At 56.9% G+C, this 20,832-nt stretch overlaps 11 non-coding genes and 3 pseudogenes across 11 annotated transcripts; all 14 read right to left on the reverse strand.

Annotated features, from left to right (window-relative positions):
- Window positions 1–91: 91 nt before the first annotated feature.
- Window positions 92–210, reverse strand: LOC145426737 (5S ribosomal RNA). Its single transcript, XR_013907453.1, has one exon. It is a non-coding gene; the product is annotated as a 5S ribosomal RNA (ribosomal RNA).
- A 1,137-nt stretch (window positions 211–1,347) lies between these two features.
- On the reverse strand, window positions 1,348–1,466 carry LOC145427227 (5S ribosomal RNA). Its single transcript, XR_013907959.1, has one exon. It is a non-coding gene; the product is annotated as a 5S ribosomal RNA (ribosomal RNA).
- Window positions 1,467–2,722: 1,256 nt separating this feature from the next.
- LOC145427291 (5S ribosomal RNA) lies at window positions 2,723–2,841 on the reverse strand (annotated as a pseudogene).
- A 935-nt stretch (window positions 2,842–3,776) lies between these two features.
- Window positions 3,777–3,895, reverse strand: LOC145426738 (5S ribosomal RNA). The gene has a single exon (XR_013907454.1). It is a non-coding gene; the product is annotated as a 5S ribosomal RNA (ribosomal RNA).
- Window positions 3,896–5,540: 1,645 nt separating this feature from the next.
- On the reverse strand, window positions 5,541–5,659 carry LOC145426384 (5S ribosomal RNA). The gene has a single exon (XR_013907094.1). It is a non-coding gene; the product is annotated as a 5S ribosomal RNA (ribosomal RNA).
- A 2,194-nt stretch (window positions 5,660–7,853) lies between these two features.
- LOC145426994 (5S ribosomal RNA) lies at window positions 7,854–7,972 on the reverse strand. Its single transcript, XR_013907717.1, has one exon. It is a non-coding gene; the product is annotated as a 5S ribosomal RNA (ribosomal RNA).
- Window positions 7,973–9,144: 1,172 nt separating this feature from the next.
- Window positions 9,145–9,263, reverse strand: LOC145427596 (5S ribosomal RNA). The gene has a single exon (XR_013908138.1). It is a non-coding gene; the product is annotated as a 5S ribosomal RNA (ribosomal RNA).
- A 1,015-nt stretch (window positions 9,264–10,278) lies between these two features.
- Window positions 10,279–10,397, reverse strand: LOC145426739 (5S ribosomal RNA). The gene has a single exon (XR_013907455.1). It is a non-coding gene; the product is annotated as a 5S ribosomal RNA (ribosomal RNA).
- Window positions 10,398–11,548: 1,151 nt separating this feature from the next.
- On the reverse strand, window positions 11,549–11,667 carry LOC145427340 (5S ribosomal RNA; annotated as a pseudogene).
- Window positions 11,668–12,883: 1,216 nt separating this feature from the next.
- Window positions 12,884–13,002, reverse strand: LOC145427292 (5S ribosomal RNA; annotated as a pseudogene).
- Window positions 13,003–13,937: 935 nt separating this feature from the next.
- LOC145426740 (5S ribosomal RNA) lies at window positions 13,938–14,056 on the reverse strand. Its single transcript, XR_013907456.1, has one exon. It is a non-coding gene; the product is annotated as a 5S ribosomal RNA (ribosomal RNA).
- Window positions 14,057–15,701: 1,645 nt separating this feature from the next.
- Window positions 15,702–15,820, reverse strand: LOC145426385 (5S ribosomal RNA). The gene has a single exon (XR_013907095.1). It is a non-coding gene; the product is annotated as a 5S ribosomal RNA (ribosomal RNA).
- A 1,447-nt stretch (window positions 15,821–17,267) lies between these two features.
- LOC145427032 (5S ribosomal RNA) lies at window positions 17,268–17,386 on the reverse strand. Its single transcript, XR_013907756.1, has one exon. It is a non-coding gene; the product is annotated as a 5S ribosomal RNA (ribosomal RNA).
- A 1,449-nt stretch (window positions 17,387–18,835) lies between these two features.
- On the reverse strand, window positions 18,836–18,954 carry LOC145426386 (5S ribosomal RNA). The gene has a single exon (XR_013907096.1). It is a non-coding gene; the product is annotated as a 5S ribosomal RNA (ribosomal RNA).
- Window positions 18,955–20,832: the final 1,878 nt, after the last annotated feature.

Genomic DNA, 20,832 nt, shown 5'->3' on the forward strand with positions numbered 1-20,832 from the left:
TTAATGTGCCCTCATTAATGGGCAGCTGCTTTTGGTCTTTTAATACACCCCTTCTCTGGATCAAAAGCGGTTCAATGACATGAAAATGAAAGGCTTACAGCACCAGGTATTCCAAGGAAGTCTCCCATCCAAGTACTAACCAAGCCCAGCCCTGCTTAGCTTCCGAGATCAGACGAGGTCGGGCGTGCTCAGGGTGGTATGGCCGTAAGCTGCTGGCCACAGCACAATGTCTCAATTTATGGATTCAACTGATTAGGTGGCAAGTACCTGAAGTTACGAAGACAATCCTATAACCATACCTGCATGTTTGCATAATACCCTAACCCAAAGGCTCAGTTTAGCATTTATCCAACAGCACAGGCCCTGGATTGTTGAAGATGGCCTCAGGAACCAGAACAGGGCCTGGTGTGTTGTACATGGCCACAGCTAGCAGCACAGGGCCTGGTTTGGTGAAGATGGCCTCGGCCAGAAGCACAGGGCCTGGTGTGATATGAGTGGCCTGAGCAAGAGCCACAGGCCCTGGTGTGGAGTAAGTGGCCTGAGCAAGAGCCACAGGCCCTGGTGTGGTGTAAGTGGCCTGAGCAAGAGCAACAGGCCCTGGTGTGGTGTAATTGCCCTCAATAGCAACTAAGGCCCTGGTGTGGTGTAAGTGGCCTCAGAAGCAAATAAGGCCGTGGTGTGGTGTATGTGGCCTCAGCCAGCAGCCACAGGCCCTTGGTGTGGTGTAAGTGGCCTCAGCCAGCAGCCACAGGCCCTGGTGTGGTGTGGGTGGCCTCAGCCAGCAGCCACAGGCCCTTGGTGTGGTGTAAGTCGCCTCATCCAGCAGCCACAGGCCCTGATGTGGTGTAAGTGGCCTCAGCCAGAGCCACAGGCCCTGGTGTGGTGTAAGTGGCCTCAGCCAGAGCCACAGGGTCTGGTGTGATATGAGTGGCCTGAGCAAGAGCCACAGGCCCTGGTGTGGTGTAAGTGGCCTCAGCCAGCAGCCACAGGCCCTGGTGTGGTGTGGGTGGCCTCAGCCAGCAGCCACAGGCCCTTGGTGTGGTGTAAGTCGCCTCATCCAGCAGCCACAGGCCCTGATGTGGTGTAAGTGGCCTCAGCCAGAGCCACAGGCCCTGGTGTGGTGTAAGTGGCCTCAGCCAGAGCCACAGGCCCTGATGTGGTGTAAGTGGCCCCAGCCGGTCACTCAGGCCCTGGTGTGGTGTAGGTGGCATCAGCTAGCAGCACAAGACATTGGAAAACAGCCAAAAGCAGTGTCGTTAATGTGCCCTCATTAATGGGCAGCTGCTTTTGGTCTTTTAATACACCACTTCTCTGGATCAAAAGTGGTTCAATGACATGAAAATGAAAGGCTTACAGCACCAGGTATTCCCAGGCAGTCTCCCATCCAAGTACTAACCACGCCCAGCCCTTCTTAGCTTCCGAGATCAGACGAGGTCGGGCGTGCTCAGGGTGGTATGGCCGTAAGCTGCTGGCCCCAGCACAATGTCTCAATTTATGGATTCAACTGATTAGGTGGCAAGTACCTGAAGTTACGAAGACAATCCTATAACCATACCTGCATGTTTGCATAATACCCTAACCCAAAGGCTCAGTTTGGCATTTATCTAACAGCACAGGCCCTGGATTGTTGAAGATGGCCTCAGGAACCAGCACAGGGCCTGGTGTGTTGTACATGGCCACAGCAAGCAGCACAGGGCCAGGTTTGGTGAAGATGGCCTCGGCCAGAAGCACAGGGTCTGGTGTGATATGAGTGGCCTGAGCAAGAGCCACAGGCCCTGGTGTGGTGTAAGTGGCCTCAGCCAGCAGCCACAGGCCCTGGTGTGGTGTGGGTGGCCTCAGCCAGCAGCCACAGGCCCTTGTGTGGTGTAAGTGGCCTCAGCCAGCAGCCACAGGCCCTGGTGTGGTGTAAGTGGCCTCAGCCAGTGCCACAGGCCCTGGTGTGGTGTAATTGGCCTCAATAGCAACTAAGGCCCTGGTGTTGTGTATGTGGCCTCAGCCAGCAGCCACAGGCCCTGGTGTGGTGTAAGTGGCCTCAATAGCAACTAAAGCCCTGGTGTGGTGTAAGTGGCCTCAGCCAGCAGCCACAGGCACTGGTGTGGTGTAAGTGCCCTCAGCCAGCAGCCACAGGCACTTGGTGTGGTGTAAGTGCCCTCAGCCAGCAGCCACAGGCCCTGGTGTGGTGTAAGTGGCCTGAGCAAGAGCCACAGGCCCTGGTGTGGTGTAAGTGGCCTCAGCCAGAAGCCACAGGCACTGGTGTGGTGTAAGTGCCCTCAGCCAGCAGCCACAGGCCCTGGTGTGGTGTAAGTGGCCTCAGCCAGCAGCCACAGGCCCTGGTGTGGTGTAAGTGGCCTCAGCCAGCAGCCACAGGCCCTGGTGTGGTGTAAGTGGCCTCAGCCAGTGCCACAGGCCCTGGTGTGGTGTAAGTGGCCTGAGCAAGAGCCACAGACCCTGGTGTGGTGTAATTGGCCTCAATAGCAACTAATGCCCTGGTGTGGTGTAAGTGGCCTCAGCCAGCAGCCACAGGCCCTGATGTGGTGTAAGTGGCCCCAGCCGGTCACTCAGGCCCTGGTGTGGTGTAGGTGGCATCAGCTAGAAGCACAAGACATTGGAAAACAGCCAAAAGCAATGTCGTTAATGTGCCCTCATTAATGGGCAGCTGCTTTTGGTCTTTTAATACACCCCTTCTCTGGATCAAAAGCGGTTCAAAGACATGAAAATGAAAGGCTTACAGCACCTGGTATTCCAAGGAAGTCTCCCATCCAAGTACTAACCAAGCCCAGCCCTGCTTAGCTTCCGAGATCAGACGTGGTCGGGCATGCTCAGGGTGGTATGGCCCTAAGCTGCTGGCCACAGCACAATGTCTCAATTTATGGATTCAAGTGATTAGGTGGCAAGTACCTGGAGTTACGAAGACAATCCTATAACCATACCTGCATGTTTGCATAATACCCTAACCCAAAGGCTCAGTTTAGCATTTATCCAACAGCACAGGCCCTGGATTGTTGAAGATGGCCTCAGGAACAAGAACAGGGCCTGGTGTGTTGTACATGGTCACAGCTAGCAGCACAGGGCCTGGTTTGGTGAAGATGGCCTCGGCCAGAAGCACAGGGCCTGGTGTGATATGAGTGGCCTGAGCAAGAGCCACAGGCCCTGGTGTGGAGTAAGTGGCCTGAGCAAGAGCCACAGGCCCTGGTGTGGTGTAAGTGGCCTCAGCCAGAGCCACAGGCCCTGGTGTGGTGTAAGTGGCCTTAGAAGCAAATAAGGCCGTGGTGTGGTGTAAGTGGCCTCAGCCAGAGCCACAGGCCCTGGTGTGGTGTAAGTGGCCTCAATAGCAACTAAGGCCCTGGTGTGGTGTAAGTGGCCTCATCCAGCAGCCACAGGCCTTGGTGTGGTGTAAGTCGCCTCATCCAGCAGCCACAGGCCCTGGTGTGGTGTAAGTGGCCTGAGCAAGAGCCACAGACCCTGGTGTGGTGTAATTGGCCTCAATAGCAAGTAAGGCCCTGGTGTGGTGTAGGTGGCCTCAGCCAGCAGCCACAGGCCCTGGTGTGGTGTAAGTGGCCTCAGCCAGCAACCACAGGCCCTGATGTGGTGTAAGTGGCCCCAGCCGGTCACTCAGGCCCTGGTGTGGTGTAAGTGGCATCAGCTAGCAGCACAAGACATTGGAAAACAGCCAAAAGCAATGTCGTTAATGTGCCCTCATTAATGGGCAGCTGCTTTTGGTCTTTTAATACACCCCTTCTCTGGATCAAAAGCGGTTCAATGACATGAAAATGAAAGGCTTACAGCACCAGGTATTCCAAGGAAGTCTCCCATCCAAGTACTAACCAAGCCCAGCCCTGCTTAGCTTCCGAGATCAGACGAGGTCGGGCGTGCTCAGGGTGGTATGGCCGTAAGCTGCTGGCCCCAGCACAATGTCTCAATTTATGGATTCAACTGATTAGGTGGCAAGTACCTGAAGTTACGAAGACAATCCTATAACCATACCTGCATGTTTGCATAATACCCTAACCCAAAGGCTCAGTTTGGCATTTATCTAACAGCACAGGCCCTGGATTGTTGAAGATGGCCTCAGGAACCAGCACAGGGCCTGGTGTGTTGTACATGGCCACAGCAAGCAGCACAGGGCCAGGTTTGGTGAAGATGGCCTCGGCCAGAAGCACAGGGTCTGGTGTGATATGAGTGGCCTGAGCAAGAGCCACAGGCCCTGGTGTGGTGTAAGTGGCCTCAGCCAGCAGCCACAGGCCCTGGTGTGGTGTGGGTGGCCTCATCCAGCAGCCACAGGCCCTTGTGTGGTGTAAGTGGCCTCAGCCAGCAGCCACAGGCCCTGGTGTGGTGTAAGTGGCCTCAGCCAGTGCCACAGGCCCTGGTGTGGTGTAATTGGCCTCAATAGCAACTAAGGCCCTGGTGTTGTGTATGTGGCCTCAGCCAGCAGCCACAGGCCCTGGTGTGGTGTAAGTGGCCTCAATAGCAACTAATGCCCTGGTGTGGTGTAAGTGGCCTCAGCCAGCAGCCACAGGCACTGGTGTGGTGTAAGTGCCCTCAGCCAGCAGCCACAGGCACTGGTGTGGTGTAAGTGCCCTCAGCCAGCAGCCACAGGCCCTGGTGTGGTGTAAGTGGCCTGAGCAAGAGCCACAGGCCCTGGTGTGGTGTAAGTGGCCTCAGCCAGCAGCCACAGGCCCTGGTGTGGTGTAAGTGCCCTCAGCCAGCAGCCACAGGCCCTGGTGTGGTGTAAGTGGCCTCAGCCAGCAGCCACAGGCCCTGGTGTGGTGTAAGTGGCCTCAGCCAGAGCCACAGGCCCTGGTGTGGTGTAAGTGGCCTCAGCCAGTGCCACAGGCCCTGGTGTGGTGTAAGTGGCCTGAGCAAGAGCCACAGACCCTGGTGTGGTGTAATTGGCCTCAATAGCAACTAATGCCCTGGTGTGGTGTAGGTGGCCTCAGCCAGCAGCCACAGGCCCTGGTGTGGTGTAAGTGGCCTCAATAGCAACTAATGCCCTGGTGTGGTGTAAGTGGCCTCAGCCAGCAGCCACAGGCCCTGGTGTGGTGTAAGTGGCCTGAGCAAGAGCCACAGACCCTGGTGTGGTGTAATTGGCCTCAATAGCAACTAAGGCCCTGGTGTGGTGTAGGTGGCCTCAGCCAGCAGCCACAGGCCCTGGTGTGGTGTAAGTGGCCTCAGCCAGTGCCACAGGCCCTGGTGTGGTGTAAGTGGCCTGAGCAAGAGCCACAGACCCTGGTGTGGTGTAATTGGCCTCAATAGCAACTAATGCCCTGGTGTGGTGTAAGTGGCCTCAGCCAGCAGCCACAGGCCCTGGTGTGGTGTAAGTGGCCTCAGCCAGCAGCCACAGGCCCTGATGTGGTGTAAGTGGCCCCAGCCAGTCACTCAGGCCCTGGTGTGGTGTAGGTGGCATCAGCTAGCAGCACAAGACATTGGAAAACAGCCAAAAGCAATGTCGTTAATGTGCCCTCATTAATGGGCAGCTGCTTTTGGTCTTTTAATACACCCCTTCTCTGGATCAAAAGCGGTTCAATAACATGAAAATGAAAGGCTTACAGCACCAGGTATTCCCAGGCAGTCTCCCATCCAAGTACTAACCAAGCCCAGCCCTGCTTAGCTTCCGAGATCAGACGAGGTCGGGCGTGCTCAGGGTGGTATGGCCGTAAGCTGCTGGCCCCAGCACAATGTCTCAATTTATGGATTCAACTGATTAGGTGGCAAGTACCTGAAGTTACGAAGACAATCCTTTAACCATACCTGCATGTTTGCATAATACCCTAACCCAAAGGCTCAGTTTAGCATTTATCTAACAGCACAGGCCCTGGATTGTTGAAGATGGCCTCAGGAACCAGCACAGGGCCTGGTGTGTTGTACATGGCCACAGCTAGCAGCACAGGGCCTGGTTTGGTGAAGATGGCCTCGGCCAGAAGCGCAGGGCCTGGTGTGATGTGAGTGGCCTGAGCAAGAGCCACAGGCCCTGGTGTGGTGTAAGTGGCCTGAGCAAGAGCCACAGGCCCTGGTGTGGTGTAAGTGGCCTCAGCCAGCAGCCACAGGCCCTGGTGTGGTGTAAGTGGCCTCAATAGCAACTAAGGCCCTGGTGTGGTGTAAGTGGCCTCAGCCAGAAGCCACAGGCACTGGTGTGGTGTAAGTGGCCTCAGCCAGCAGCCACAGGCCCTGGTGTGGTGTAAGTGGCCTCAGCCAGCAGCCACAGGCCCTGGTGTGGTGTAAGTGGCCTCAGCCAGCAGCCACAGGCCCTGGTGTGGTGTAAGTGGCCTCAGCCAGAGCCACAGGCCCTGGTGTGATGTAAGTGGCCTCAGCCAGTGCCACAGGCCCTGGTGTGGTGTAAGTGGCCTGAGCAAGAGCCACAGACCCTGGTGTGGTGCAATTGGCCTCAATAGCAACTAATGCCCTGGTGTGGTGTAAGTGGCCTCAGCCAGCAGCCACAGGCCCTGGTGTGGTGTAAGTGGCCTCAATAGCAACTAATGCCCTGGTGTGGTGTAAGTGGCCTCAGCCAGCAGCCACAGGCCCTGGTGTGGTGTAAGTGGCCTCAGCCAGTGCCACAGGCCCTGGTGTGGTGTAAGTGGCCTGAGCAAGAGCCACAGACCCTGGTGTGGTGTAATTGGCCTCAATAGCAACTAATGCCCTGGTGTGGTGTAGGTGGACTCAGCCAGCAGCCACAGGCCCTGGTGTGGTGTAAGTGGCCTCAGCCAGTGCCACAGGCCCTGGTGTGGTGTAAGGGGCCTCAATAGCAACTAATGCCCTGGTGTGGTGTAAGTGGCCTCAGCCAGCAGCCACAGGCACTGGTGTGGTGTAAGTGGCCTCAGCCAGCAGCCACAGGCCCTGGTGTGGTGTAAGTGGCCTCAGCCAGCAGCCACAGGCCCTGGTGTGGTGTAAGTGGCCTGAGCCAGCAGCCACAGGCCCTGGTGTGGTGTAAGTGGCCTCAGTCAGAAGCCACAGGCACTGGTGTGGTGTAAGTGCCCTCAGCCAGCAGCCACAGGCCCTGGTGTGGTGTAAGTGACCTCAGCCAGCAGCCACAGGCCCTGGCGTGGTGTAAGTGGCCTCAGCCAGCAGCCACAGGCCCTGGTGTGGTGTAAGTGGCCTCAGCCAGTGCCACAGGCCCTGGTGTGGTGTAATTGGCCTCAATAGCAACTAATGCCCTGGTGTGGTGTAGGTGGCCTCAGCCAGCAGCCACAGGCCCTGGTGTGGTGTAAGTGGCCTCAGCCAGAGCCACAGGCCCGGGTGGGGTGTAAGTGGCCTCAGCCAGTGCCACAGGCCCTGGTGTGGTGTAAGTGGCCTGAGCAAGAGCCAAAGACCTGGTGTGGTGTAATTGGCCTCAATAGCAACTAATGCCCTGGTGTGGTGTAGGTGGCCTCAGCCAGCAGCCACAGGCCCTGGTGTGGTGTAAGTGGCCTCAATAGCAACTAATGCCCTGGTGTGGTTTAAGTGGCCTCAGCCAGCAGCCACAGGCCCTGGTGTGGTGTAAGTGGCCTGAGCAAGAGCCACAGACCCTGGTGTGGTGTAATTGGCCTCAATAGCAACTAAGGCGCTGGTGTGGTGTAGGTGGCCTCAGCCAGCAGCCACAGGCCCTGGTGTGGTGTAAGTGGCCTCAGCCAGCAGCCACAGGCCCTGGTGTGGTGTAAGTGGCCTCAGCCAGCAGCCACAGGCCCTGATGTGGTGTAAGTGGCCCCAGCCGGTCACTCAGGCCCTGGTGTGGTGTAGGTGGCATCAGCTAGCAGCACAAGACATTGGAAAACAGCCAAAAGCAATGTCGTTAATGTGCCCTCATTAATGGGCAGCTGCTTTTGGTCTTTTAATACACCCCTTCTCTGGATCAAAAGCGGTTCAATGACATGAAAATGAAAGGGTTACAGCACCAGGTATTCCCAGGTAGTCTCCCATCCAAGTACTAACCAAGCCCAGCCCTGCTTAGCTTCCGAGATCAGACGAGGTCGGGCGTGCTCAGGGTGGTATGGCCGTAAGCTGCTGGCCCCAGCACAATGTCTCAATTTATGGATTCAACTGATTAGGTGGCAAGTACCTGAAGTTACGAAGACAATCCTTTAACCATACCTGCATGTTTGCATAATACCCTAACCCAAAGGCTCAGTTTAGCATTTATCTAACAGCACAGGCCCTGGATTGTTGAAGAAGGCCTCAGGAACCAGCACAGGGCCTGGTGTGTTGTACATGGCCACAGCTAGCAGCACAGGGCCTGGTTTGGTGAAGATGGCCTCAGCCAGCAGCCACAGGCCCTGGTGTGGTGTAAGTGGCCTCAGCCAGCAGCCACAGGCCCTGGTGTGGTGTAAGTGGCCTCAGCCAGTGCCACAGGCCCTGGTGTGGTGTAAGTGGCCTCAGCCAGTGCCACAGGCCCTGGTGTGGTGTAAGTGGCCTGAGCAAGAGCCACAGACCCTGGTGTGGTGTAATTGGCCTCAATAGCAACTAATGCCCTGGTGTGGTGTAAGTGGCCTCAGCCAGCAGCCACAGGCCCTGGTGTGGTGTAAGTGGCCTCAGCCACTGCCACAGGCCCTGGTGTGGTGTAGGTGGCCTCAGCCAGCAGCCACAGGCCCTGGTGTGGTGTAAGTGGCCTCAATAGCAACTAATGCCCTGGTGTGGTGTAAGTGGCCTCAGCCAGCAGCCACAGGCCCTGGTGTGGTGTAAGTGGCCTCAGCCACTGCCACAGGCCCTGGTGTGGTGTAAGTGGCCTCAATAGCAACTAAGGCCCTGGTGTGGTGTAGGTGGCCTCAGCCAGCAGCCACAGGCCCTGGTGTGGTGTAAGTGGCCTCAGCCAGTGCCACAGGCCCTGGTGTGGTGTAAGTGGCCTGAGCAAGAGCCACAGACCCTGGTGTGGTGTAATTGGCCTCAATAGCAACTAATGCTCTGGTGTGGTGTAAGTGGCCTCAGCCAGCAGCCACAGGCCCTGGTGTGGTGTAAGTGGCCTCAGCCAGCAGCCACAGGCCCTGATGTGGTGTAAGTGGCCCCAGCCGGTCACTCAGGCCCTGGTGTGGTGTAGGTGGCATCAGCTAGCAGCACAAGACATTGGAAAACAGCCAAAAGCAATGTCGTTAATGTGCCCTCATTAATGGGCAGCTGCTTTTGGTCTTTTAATACACCCCTTCTCTGGATCAAAAGCGGTTCAATGACATGAAAATGAAAGGCTTACAGCACCAGGTATTCCCAGGTAGTCTCCCATCCAAGTACTAACCAAGCCCAGCCCTGCTTAGCTTCCGAGATCAGACGAGGTCGGGCGTGCTCAGGGTGGTATGGCCGTAAGCTGCTGGCCCCAGCACAATGTCTCAATTTATGGATTCAACTGATTAGGTGGCAAGTACCTGAAGTTACGAAGACAATCCTTTAACCATACCTGCATGTTTGCATAATACCCTAACCCAAAGGCTCAGTTTAGCATTTATCTAACAGCACAGGCCCTGGATTGTTGAAGATGGCCTCAGGAACCAGCACAGGGCCTGGTGTGTTGTACATGGCCACAGCTAGCAGCACAGGGCCTGGTTTGGTGAAGATGGCCTCGGCCAGAAGCGCAGGGCCTGGTGTGATGTGAGTGGCCTGAGCAAGAGCCACAGGCCCTGGTGTGGTGTAATTGGCCTCAGCCAGCAGCCACAGGCCCTGGTGTGGTGTAAGTGGCCTCAGCCAGCAGCCACAGGCCCTGGTGTGGTGTAAGTGGCCTCAGCCAGAGCCACAGGCCCTGGTGTGGTGTAAGTGGCCTCAGCCAGTGCCACAGGCCCTGGTGTGGTGTAAGTGGCCTGAGCAAGAGCCACAGACCCTGGTGTGGTGTAATTGGCCTCAATAGCAACTAATGCCCTGGTGTGGTGTAGGTGGCCTCAGCCAGCAGCCACAGGCCCTGGTGTGGTGTAAGTGGCCTCAATAGCAACTAATGCCCTGGTGTGGTGTAAGTGGCCTCAGCCAGCAGCCACAGGCCCTGGTGTGGTGTAAGTGGCCTGAGCAAGAGCCACAGACCCTGGTGTGGTGTAATTGGCCTCAATAGCAACTAAGGCCCTGGTGTGGTGTAGGTGGCCTCAGCCAGCAGCCACAGGCCCTGGTGTGGTGTAAGTGGCCTCAGCCAGCAACCATAGGGCCTGATGTGGTGTAAGTGGCCCCAGCCGGTCACTCAGGCCCTGGTGTGGTGTAAGTGGCATCAGCTAGCAGCACAAGACATTGGAAAACAGCCAAAAGCAATGTCGTTAATGTGCCCTCATTAATGGGCAGCTGCTTTTGGTCTTTTAATACACCCCTTCTCTGGATCAAAAGCGGTTCAATGACATGAAAATGAAAGGCTTACAGCACCAGGTATTCCAAGGAAGTCTCCCATCCAAGTACTAACCAAGCCCAGCCCTGCTTAGCTTCCGAGATCAGACGAGGTCGGGCGTGCTCAGGGTGGTATGGCCGTAAGCTGCTGGCCGTAAGCTGCTGGCCACAGCACAATGTCTCAATTTATGGATTCAACTGATTAGGTGGCAAGTACCTGAAGTTACGAAGACAATCCTATAACCATACCTGCATGTTTGCATAATACCCTAACCCAAAGGCTCAGTTTAGCATTTATCCAACAGCACAGGCCCTGGATTGTTGAAGATGGCCTCAGGAACCAGAACAGGGCCTGGTGTGTTGTACATGGCCACAGCTAGCAGCACAGGGCCTGGTTTGGTGAAGATGGCCTCGGCCAGAAGCACAGGGCCTGGTGTGATATGAGTGGCCTGAGCAAGAGCCACAGGCCCTGGTGTGGAGTAAGTGGCCTGAGCAAGAGCCACAGGCCCTGGTGTGGTGTAAGTGGCCTGAGCAAGAGCAACAGGCCCTGGTGTGGTGTAATTGGCCTCAATAGCAACTAAGGCCCTGGTGTGGTGTAAGTGGCCTCAGAAGCAAATAAGGCCGTGGTGTGGTGTATGTGGCCTCAGCCAGCAGCCACAGGCCCTTGGTGTGGTGTAAGTGGCCTCAGCCAGCAGCCACAGGCCCTGGTGTGGTGTGGGTGGCCTCAGCCAGCAGCCACAGGCCCTTGGTGTGGTGTAAGTCGCCTCATCCAGCAGCCACAGGCCCTGATGTGGTGTAAGTGGCCTCAGCCAGAGCCACAGGCCCTGGTGTGGTGTAAGTGGCCTCAGCCAGAGCCACAGGGTCTGGTGTGATATGAGTGGCCTGAGCAAGAGCCACAGGCCCTGGTGTGGTGTAAGTGGCCTCAGCCAGCAGCCACAGGCCCTGGTGTGGTGTGGGTGGCCTCAGCCAGCAGCCACAGGCCCTTGGTGTGGTGTAAGTCGCCTCATCCAGCAGCCACAGGCCCTGATGTGGTGTAAGTGGCCTCAGCCAGAGCCACAGGCCCTGGTGTGGTGTAAGTGGCCTCAGCCAGAGCCACAGGCCCTGATGTGGTGTAAGTGGCCCCAGCCGGTCACTCAGGCCCTGGTGTGGTGTAGGTGGCATCAGCTAGCAGCACAAGACATTGGAAAACAGCCAAAAGCAGTGTCGTTAATGTGCCCTCATTAATGGGCAGCTGCTTTTGGTCTTTTAATACACCACTTCTCTGGATCAAAAGTGGTTCAATGACATGAAAATGAAAGGCTTACAGCACCAGGTATTCCCAGGCAGTCTCCCATCCAAGTACTAACCACGCCCAGCCCTTCTTAGCTTCCGAGATCAGACGAGGTCAGGCGTGCTCAGGGTGGTATGGCCGTAAGCTGCTGGCCCCAGCACAATGTCTCAATTTATGGATTCAACTGATTAGGTGGCAAGTACCTGAAGTTACGAAGACAATCCTATAACCATACCTGCATGTTTGCATAATACCCTAACCCAAAGGCTCAGTTTGGCATTTATCTAACAGCACAGGCCCTGGATTGTTGAAGATGGCCTCAGGAACCAGCACAGGGCCTGGTGTGTTGTACATGGCCACAGCAAGCAGCACAGGGCCAGGTTTGGTGAAGATGGCCTCGGCCAGAAGCACAGGGTCTGGTGTGATATGAGTGGCCTGAGCAAGAGCCACAGGCCCTGGTGTGGTGTAAGTGGCCTCAGCCAGCAGCCACAGGCCCTGGTGTGGTGTGGGTGGCCTCAGCCAGCAGCCACAGGCCCTTGTGTGGTGTAAGTGGCCTCAGCCAGCAGCCACAGGCCCTGGTGTGGTGTAAGTGGCCTCAGCCAGTGCCACAGGCCCTGGTGTGGTGTAATTGGCCTCAATAGCAACTAAGGCCCTGGTGTTGTGTATGTGGCCTCAGCCAGCAGCCACAGGCCCTGGTGTGGTGTAAGTGGCCTCAATAGCAACTAATGCCCTGGTGTGGTGTAAGTGGCCTCAGCCAGCAGCCACAGGCACTGGTGTGGTGTAAGTGCCCTCAGCCAGCAGCCACAGGCACTTGGTGTGGTGTAAGTGCCCTCAGCCAGCAGCCACAGGCCCTGGTGTGGTGTAAGTGGCCTGAGCAAGAGCCACAGGCCCTGGTGTGGTGTAAGTGGCCTCAGCCAGAAGCCACAGGCACTGGTGTGGTGTAAGTGCCCTCAGCCAGCAGCCACAGGCCCTGGTGTGGTGTAAGTGGCCTCAGCCAGCAGCCACAGGCCCTGGTGTGGTGTAAGTGGCCTCAGCCAGTGCCACAGGCCCTGGTGTGGTGTAAGTGGCCTGAGCAAGAGCCACAGACCCTGGTGTGGTGTAATTGGCCTCAATAGCAACTAATGCCCTGGTGTGGTGTAAGTGGCCTCAGCCAGCAGCCACAGGCCCTGATGTGGTGTAAGTGGCCCCAGCCGGTCACTCAGGCCCTGGTGTGGTGTAGGTGGCATCAGCTAGCAGCACAAGACATTGGAAAACAGCCAAAAGCAATGTCGTTAATGTGCCCTCATTAATGGGCAGCTGCTTTTGGTCTTTTAATACACCCCTTCTCTGGATCAAAAGCGGTTCAAAGACATGAAAATGAAAGGCTTACAGCACCTGGTATTCCAAGGAAGTCTCCCATCCAAGTACTAACCAAGCCCAGCCCTGCTTAGCTTCCGAGATCAGACGTGGTCGGGCATGCTCAGGGTGGTATGGCCCTAAGCTGCTGGCCACAGCACAATGTCTCAATTTATGGATTCAAGTGATTAGGTGGCAAGTACCTGGAGTTACGAAGACAATCCTATAACCATACCTGCATGTTTGCATAATACCCTAACCCAAAGGCTCAGTTTAGCATTTATCCAACAGCACAGGCCCTGGATTGTTGAAGATGGCCTCAGGAACAAGAACAGGGCCTGGTGTGTTGTACATGGTCACAGCTAGCAGCACAGGGCCTGGTTTGGTGAAGATGGCCTCGGCCAGAAGCACAGGGCCTGGTGTGATATGAGTGGCCTGAGCAAGAGCCACAGGCCCTGGTGTGGAGTAAGTGGCCTGAGCAAGAGCCACAGGCCCTGGTGTGGTGTAAGTGGCCTCAGCCAGAGCCACAGGCCCTGGTGTGGTGTAAGTGGCCTTAGAAGCAAATAAGGCCGTGGTGTGGTGTAAGTGGCCTCAGCCAGAGCCACAGGCCCTGGTGTGGTGTAAGTGGCCTCAATAGCAACTAAGGCCCTGGTGTGGTGTAAGTGGCCTCATCCAGCAGCCACAGGCCTTGGTGTGGTGTAAGTCGCCTCATCCAGCAGCCACAGGCCCTGGTGTGGTGTAAGTGGCCTGAGCAAGAGCCACAGACCCTGGTGTGGTGTAATTGGCCTCAATAGCAAGTAAGGCCCTGGTGTGGTGTAGGTGGCCTCAGCCAGCAGCCACAGGCCCTGGTGTGGTGTAAGTGGCCTCAGCCAGCAACCACAGGCCCTGATGTGGTGTAAGTGGCCCCAGCCGGTCACTCAGGCCCTGGTGTGGTGTAAGTGGCATCAGCTAGCAGCACAAGACATTGGAAAACAGCCAAAAGCAATGTCGTTAATGTGCCCTCATTAATGGGCAGCTGCTTTTGGTCTTTTAATACACCCCTTCTCTGGATCAAAAGCGGTTCAATGACATGAAAATGAAAGGCTTACAGCACCAGGTATTCCAAGGAAGTCTCCCATCCAAGTACTAACCAAGCCCAGCCCTGCTTAGCTTCCGAGATCAGACGAGGTCGGGCGTGCTCAGGGTGGTATGGCCGTAAGCTGCTGGCCCCAGCACAATGTCTCAATTTATGGATTCAACTGATTAGGTGGCAAGTACCTGAAGTTACGAAGACAATCCTATAACCATACCTGCATGTTTGCATAATACCCTAACCCAAAGGCTCAGTTTGGCATTTATCTAACAGCACAGGCCCTGGATTGTTGAAGATGGCCTCAGGAACCAGCACAGGGCCTGGTGTGTTGTACATGGCCACAGCAAGCAGCACAGGGCCAGGTTTGGTGAAGATGGCCTCGGCCAGAAGCACAGGGTCTGGTGTGATATGAGTGGCCTGAGCAAGAGCCACAGGCCCTGGTGTGGTGTAAGTGGCCTCAGCCAGCAGCCACAGGCCCTGGTGTGGTGTGGGTGGCCTCATCCAGCAGCCACAGGCCCTTGTGTGGTGTAAGTGGCCTCAGCCAGCAGCCACAGGCCCTGGTGTGGTGTAAGTGGCCTCAGCCAGTGCCACAGGCCCTGGTGTGGTGTAATTGGCCTCAATAGCAACTAAGGCCCTGGTGTTGTGTATGTGGCCTCAGCCAGCAGCCACAGGCCCTGGTGTGGTGTAAGTGGCCTCAATAGCAACTAATGCCCTGGTGTGGTGTAAGTGGCCTCAGCCAGCAGCCACAGGCACTGGTGTGGTGTAAGTGCCCTCAGCCAGCAGCCACAGGCACTGGTGTGGTGTAAGTGCCCTCAGCCAGCAGCCACAGGCCCTGGTGTGGTGTAAGTGGCCTGAGCAAGAGCCACAGGCCCTGGTGTGGTGTAAGTGGCCTCAGCCAGCAGCCACAGGCCCTGGTGTGGTGTAAGTGCCCTCAGCCAGCAGCCACAGGCCCTGGTGTGGTGTAAGTGGCCTCAGCCAGCAGCCACAGGCCCTGGTGTGGTGTAAGTGGCCTCAGCCAGAGCCACAGGCCCTGGTGTGGTGTAAGTGGCCTCAGCCAGTGCCACAGGCCCTGGTGTGGTGTAAGTGGCCTGAGCAAGAGCCACAGACCCTGGTGTGGTGTAATTGGCCTCAATAGCAACTAATGCCCTGGTGTGGTGTAGGTGGCCTCAGCCAGCAGCCACAGGCCCTGGTGTGGTGTAAGTGGCCTCAATAGCAACTAATGCCCTGGTGTGGTGTAAGTGGCCTCAGCCAGCAGCCACAGGCCCTGGTGTGGTGTAAGTGGCCTGAGCAAGAGCCACAGACCCTGGTGTGGTGTAATTGGCCTCAATAGCAACTAAGGCCCTGGTGTGGTGTAGGTGGCCTCAGCCAGCAGCCACAGGCCCTGGTGTGGTGTAAGTGGCCTCAGCCAGTGCCACAGGCCCTGGTGTGGTGTAAGTGGCCTGAGCAAGAGCCACAGACCCTGGTGTGGTGTAATTGGCCTCAATAGCAACTAATGCCCTGGTGTGGTGTAAGTGGCCTCAGCCAGCAGCCACAGGCCCTGGTGTGGTGTAAGTGGCCTCAGCCAGCAGCCACAGGCCCTGATGTGGTGTAAGTGGCCCCAGCCAGTCACTCAGGCCCTGGTGTGGTGTAGGTGGCATCAGCTAGCAGCACAAGACATTGGAAAACAGCCAAAAGCAATGTCGTTAATGTGCCCTCATTAATGGGCAGCTGCTTTTGGTCTTTTAATACACCCCTTCTCTGGATCAAAAGCGGTTCAATAACATGAAAATGAAAGGCTTACAGCACCAGGTATTCCCAGGCAGTCTCCCATCCAAGTACTAACCAAGCCCAGCCCTGCTTAGCTTCCGAGATCAGACGAGGTCGGGCGTGCTCAGGGTGGTATGGCCGTAAGCTGCTGGCCCCAGCACAATGTCTCAATTTATGGATTCAACTGATTAGGTGGCAAGTACCTGAAGTTACGAAGACAATCCTTTAACCATACCTGCATGTTTGCATAATACCCTAACCCAAAGGCTCAGTTTAGCATTTATCTAACAGCACAGGCCCTGGATTGTTGAAGATGGCCTCAGGAACCAGCACAGGGCCTGGTGTGTTGTACATGGCCACAGCTAGCAGCACAGGGCCTGGTTTGGTGAAGATGGCCTCGGCCAGAAGCGCAGGGCCTGGTGTGATGTGAGTGGCCTGAGCAAGAGCCACAGGCCCTGGTGTGGTGTAAGTGGCCTGAGCAAGAGCCACAGGCCCTGGTGTGGTGTAAGTGGCCTCAGCCAGCAGCCACAGGCCCTGGTGTGGTGTAAGTGGCCTCAATAGCAACTAAGGCCCTGGTGTGGTGTAAGTGGCCTCAGCCAGAAGCCACAGGCACTGGTGTGGTGTAAGTGGCCTCAGCCAGCAGCCACAGGCCCTGGTGTGGTGTAAGTGGCCTCAGCCAGCAGCCACAGGCCCTGGTGTGGTGTAAGTGGCCTCAGCCAGCAGCCACAGGCCCTGGTGTGGTGTAAGTGGCCTCAGCCAGAGCCACAGGCCCTGGTGTGGTGTAAGTGGCCTCAGCCAGTGCCACAGGCCCTGGTGTGGTGTAAGTGGCCTGAGCAAGAGCCACAGACCCTGGTGTGGTGCAATTGGCCTCAATAGCAACTAATGCCCTGGTGTGGTGTAAGTGGCCTCAGCCAGCAGCCACAGGCCCTGGTGTGGTGTAAGTGGCCTCAATAGCAACTAATGCCCTGGTGTGGTGTAAGTGGCCTCAGCCAGCAGCCACAGGCCCTGGTGTGGTGTAAGTGGCCTCAGCCAGTGCCACAGGCCCTGGTGTGGTGTAAGTGGCCTGAGCAAGAGCCACAGACCCTGGTGTGGTGTAATTGGCCTCAATAGCAACTAATGCCCTGGTGTGGTGTAGGTGGACTCAGCCAGCAGCCACAGGCCCTGGTGTGGTGTAAGTGGCCTCAGCCAGTGCCACAGGCCCTGGTGTGGTGTAAGGGGCCTCAATAGCAACTAATGCCCTGGTGTGGTGTAAGTGGCCTCAGCCAGCAGCCACAGGCACTGGTGTGGTGTAAGTGGCCTCAGCCAGCAGCCACAGGCCCTGGTGTGGTGTAAGTGGCCTCAGCCAGCAGCCACAGGCCCTGGTGTGGTGTAAGTGGCCTCAGCCAGAGCCACAGGCCCTGATGTGGTGTAAGTGGCCCCAGCCGGTCACTCAGGCCCTGGTGTGGTGTAGGTGGCATCAGCTAGCAGCACAAGACATTGGAAAACAGCCAAAAGCAGTGTCGTTAATGTGCCCTCATTAATGGGCAGCTGCTTTTGGTCTTTTAATACACCCCTTCTCTGGATCAAAAGCGGTTCAATGACATGAAAATCAAAGGCTTACAGCACCAGGTATTCCCAGGCAGTCTCCCATCCAAGTACTAACCAAGCCCAGCCCTTCTTAGCTTCCGAGATCAGACGAGGTCGGGCGTGCTCAGGGTGGTATGGCCGTAAGCTGCTGGCCCCAGCACAATGTCTCAATTTATGGATTCAACTGATTAGGTGGCAAGTACCTGAAGTTACGAAGACAATCCTATAACCATACCTGCATGTTTGCATAATACCCTAACCCAAAGGCTCAGTTTGGCATTTATCTAACAGCACAGGCCCTGGATTGTTGAAGATGGCCTCAGGAACCAGCACAGGGCCTGGTGTGTTGTACATGGCCACAGCAAGCAGCACAGGGCCAGGTTTGGTGAAGATGGCCTCGGCCAGAAGCACAGGGTCTGGTGTGATATGAGTGGCCTGAGCAAGAGCCACAGGCCCTGGTGTGGTGTAAGTGGCCTCAGCCAGCAGCCACAGGCCCTGGTGTGGTGTGGGTGGCCTCATCCAGCAGCCACAGGCCCTTGTGTGGTGTAAGTGGCCTCAGCCAGCAGCCACAGGCCCTGGTGTGGTGTAAGTGGCCTCAGCCAGTGCCACAGGCCCTGGTGTGGTGTAATTGGCCTCAATAGCAACTAAGGCCCTGGTGTTGTGTATGTGGCCTCAGCCAGCAGCCACAGGCCCTGGTGTGGTGTAAGTGGCCTCAATAGCAACTAATGCCCTGGTGTGGTGTAAGTGGCCTCAGCCAGCAGCCACAGGCACTGGTGTGGTGTAAGTGCCCTCAGCCAGCAGCCACAGGACCTGGTGTGGTGTAAGTGGCCTGAGCAAGAGCCACAGGCCCTGGTGTGGTGTAAGTGGCCTCAGCCAGCAGCCACAGGCCCTGGTGTGGTGTAAGTGCCCTCAGCCAGCAGCCACAGGCCCTGGTGTGGTGTAAGTGGCCTCAGCCAGCAGCCACAGGCCCTGGTGTGGTGTAAGTGGCCTCAGCCAGAGCCACAGGCCCTGGTGTGGTGTAAGTGGCCTCAGCCAGTGCCACAGGCCCTGGTGTGGTGTAAGTGGCCTGAGCAAGAGCCACAGACCCTGGTGTGGTGTAATTGGCCTCAATAGCAACTAATGCCCTGGTGTGGTGTAGGTGGCCTCAGCCAGCAGCCACAGGCCCTGGTGTGGTGTAAGTGGCCTCAATAGCAACTAATGCCCTGGTGTGGTGTAAGTGGCCTCAGCCAGCAGCCAAAGGCCCTGGTGTGGTGTAAGTGGCCTGAGCAAGAGCCACAGACCCTGGTGTGGTGTAATTGGCCTCAATAGCAACTAATGCCCTGGTGTGGTGTAAGTGGCCTCAGCCAGCAGCCACAGGCCCTGGTGTGGTGTAAGTGGCCTCAGCCAGCAGCCACAGGCCCTGATGTGGTGTAAGTGGCCCCAGCCGGTCACTCAGGCCCTGGTGTGGTGTAGGTGGCATCAGCTAGCAGCACAAGACATTGGAAAACAGCCAAAAGCAATGTCGTTAATGTGCCCTCATTAATGGGCAGCTGCTTTTGGTCTTTTAATACACCCCTTCTCTGGATCAAAAGCGGTTCAATAACATGAAAATGAAAGGCTTACAGCACCAGGTATTCCCAGGCAGTCTCCCATCCAAGTACTAACCAAGCCCAGCCCTGCTTAGCTTCCGAGATCAGACGAGGTCGGGCGTGCTCAGGGTGGTATGGCCGTAAGCTGCTGGCCCCAGCACAATGTCTCAATTTATGGATTCAACTGATTAGGTGGCAAGTACCTGAAGTTACGAAGACAATCCTTTAACCATACCTGCATGTTTGCATAATACCCTAACCCAAAGGCTCAGTTTAGCATTTATCTAACAGCACAGGCCCTGGATTGTTGAAGATGGCCTCAGGAACCAGCACAGGGCCTGGTGTGTTGTACATGGCCACAGCTAGCAGCACAGGGCCTGGTTTGGTGAAGATGGCCTCGGCCAGAAGCGCAGGGCCTGGTGTGATGTGAGTGGCCTGAGCAAGAGCCACAGGCCCTGGTGTGGTGTAAGTGGCCTGAGCAAGAGCCACAGGCCCTGGTGTGGTGTAAGTGGCCTCAGCCAGCAGCCACAGGCCCTGGTGTGGTGTAAGTGGCCTCAATAGCAACTAAGGCCCTGGTGTGGTGTAAGTGGCCTCAGCCAGAAGCCACAGGCACTGGTGTGGTGTAAGTGGCCTCAGCCAGCAGCCACAGGCCCTGGTGTGGTGTAAGTGGCCTCAGCCAGCAGCCACAGGCCCTGGTGTGGTGTAAGTGGCCTCAGCCAGCAGCCACAGGCCCTGGTGTGGTGTAAGTGGCCTCAGCCAGAGCCACAGGCCCTGGTGTGGTGTAAGTGGCCTCAGCCAGTGCCACAGGCCCTGGTGTGGTGTAAGTGGCCTGAGCAAGAGCCACAGACCCTGGTGTGGTGCAATTGGCCTCAATAGCAACTAATGCCCTGGTGTGGTGTAAGTGGCCTCAGCCAGCAGCCACAGGCCCTGGTGTGGTGTAAGTGGCCTCAATAGCAACTAATGCCCTGGTGTGGTGTAAGTGGCCTCAGCCAGCAGCCACAGGCCCTGGTGTGGTGTAAGTGGCCTCAGCCAGTGCCACAGGCCCTGGTGTGGTGTAAGTGGCCTGAGCAAGAGCCACAGACCCTGGTGTGGTGTAATTGGCCTCAATAGCAACTAATGCCCTGGTGTGGTGTAGGTGGACTCAGCCAGCAGCCACAGGCCCTGGTGTGGTGTAAGTGGCCTCAGCCAGTGCCACAGGCCCTGGTGTGGTGTAAGGGGCCTCAATAGCAACTAATGCCCTGGTGTGGTGTAAGTGGCCTCAGCCAGCAGCCACAGGCACTGGTGTGGTGTAAGTGGCCTCAGCCAGCAGCCACAGGCCCTGGTGTGGTGTAAGTGGCCTCAGCCAGCAGCCACAGGCCCTGGTGTGGTGTAAGTGGCCTGAGCCAGCAGCCACAGGCCCTGGTGTGGTGTAAGTGGCCTCAGTCAGAAGCCACAGGCACTGGTGTGGTGTAAGTGCCCTCAGCCAGCAGCCACAGGCCCTGGTGTGGTGTAAGTGACCTCAGCCAGCAGCCACAGGCCCTGGCGTGGTGTAAGTGGCCTCAGCCAGCAGCCACAGGCCCTGGTGTGGTGTAAGTGGCCTCAGCCAGTGCCACAGGCCCTGGTGTGGTGTAATTGGCCTCAATAGCAACTAATGCCCTGGTGTGGTGTAGGTGGCCTCAGCCAGCAGCCACAGGCCCTGGTGTGGTGTAAGTGGCCTCAGCCAGAGCCACAGGCCCGGGTGGGGTGTAAGTGGCCTCAGCCAGTGCCACAGGCCCTGGTGTGGTGTAAGTGGCCTGAGCAAGAGCCAAAGACCTGGTGTGGTGTAATTGGCCTCAATAGCAACTAATGCCCTGGTGTGGTGTAGGTGGCCTCAGCCAGCAGCCACAGGCCCTGGTGTGGTGTAAGTGGCCTCAATAGCAACTAATGCCCTGGTGTGGTTTAAGTGGCCTCAGCCAGCAGCCACAGGCCCTGGTGTGGTGTAAGTGGCCTGAGCAAGAGCCACAGACCCTGGTGTGGTGTAATTGGCCTCAATAGCAACTAAGGCG

Source organism: Astatotilapia calliptera, chromosome 3 (assembly GCF_964374335.1).
Source record: "Astatotilapia calliptera chromosome 3, fAstCal68.1, whole genome shotgun sequence".
In the NCBI taxonomy this organism is placed as follows: Eukaryota; Metazoa; Chordata; class Actinopteri; order Cichliformes; family Cichlidae; genus Astatotilapia; species Astatotilapia calliptera.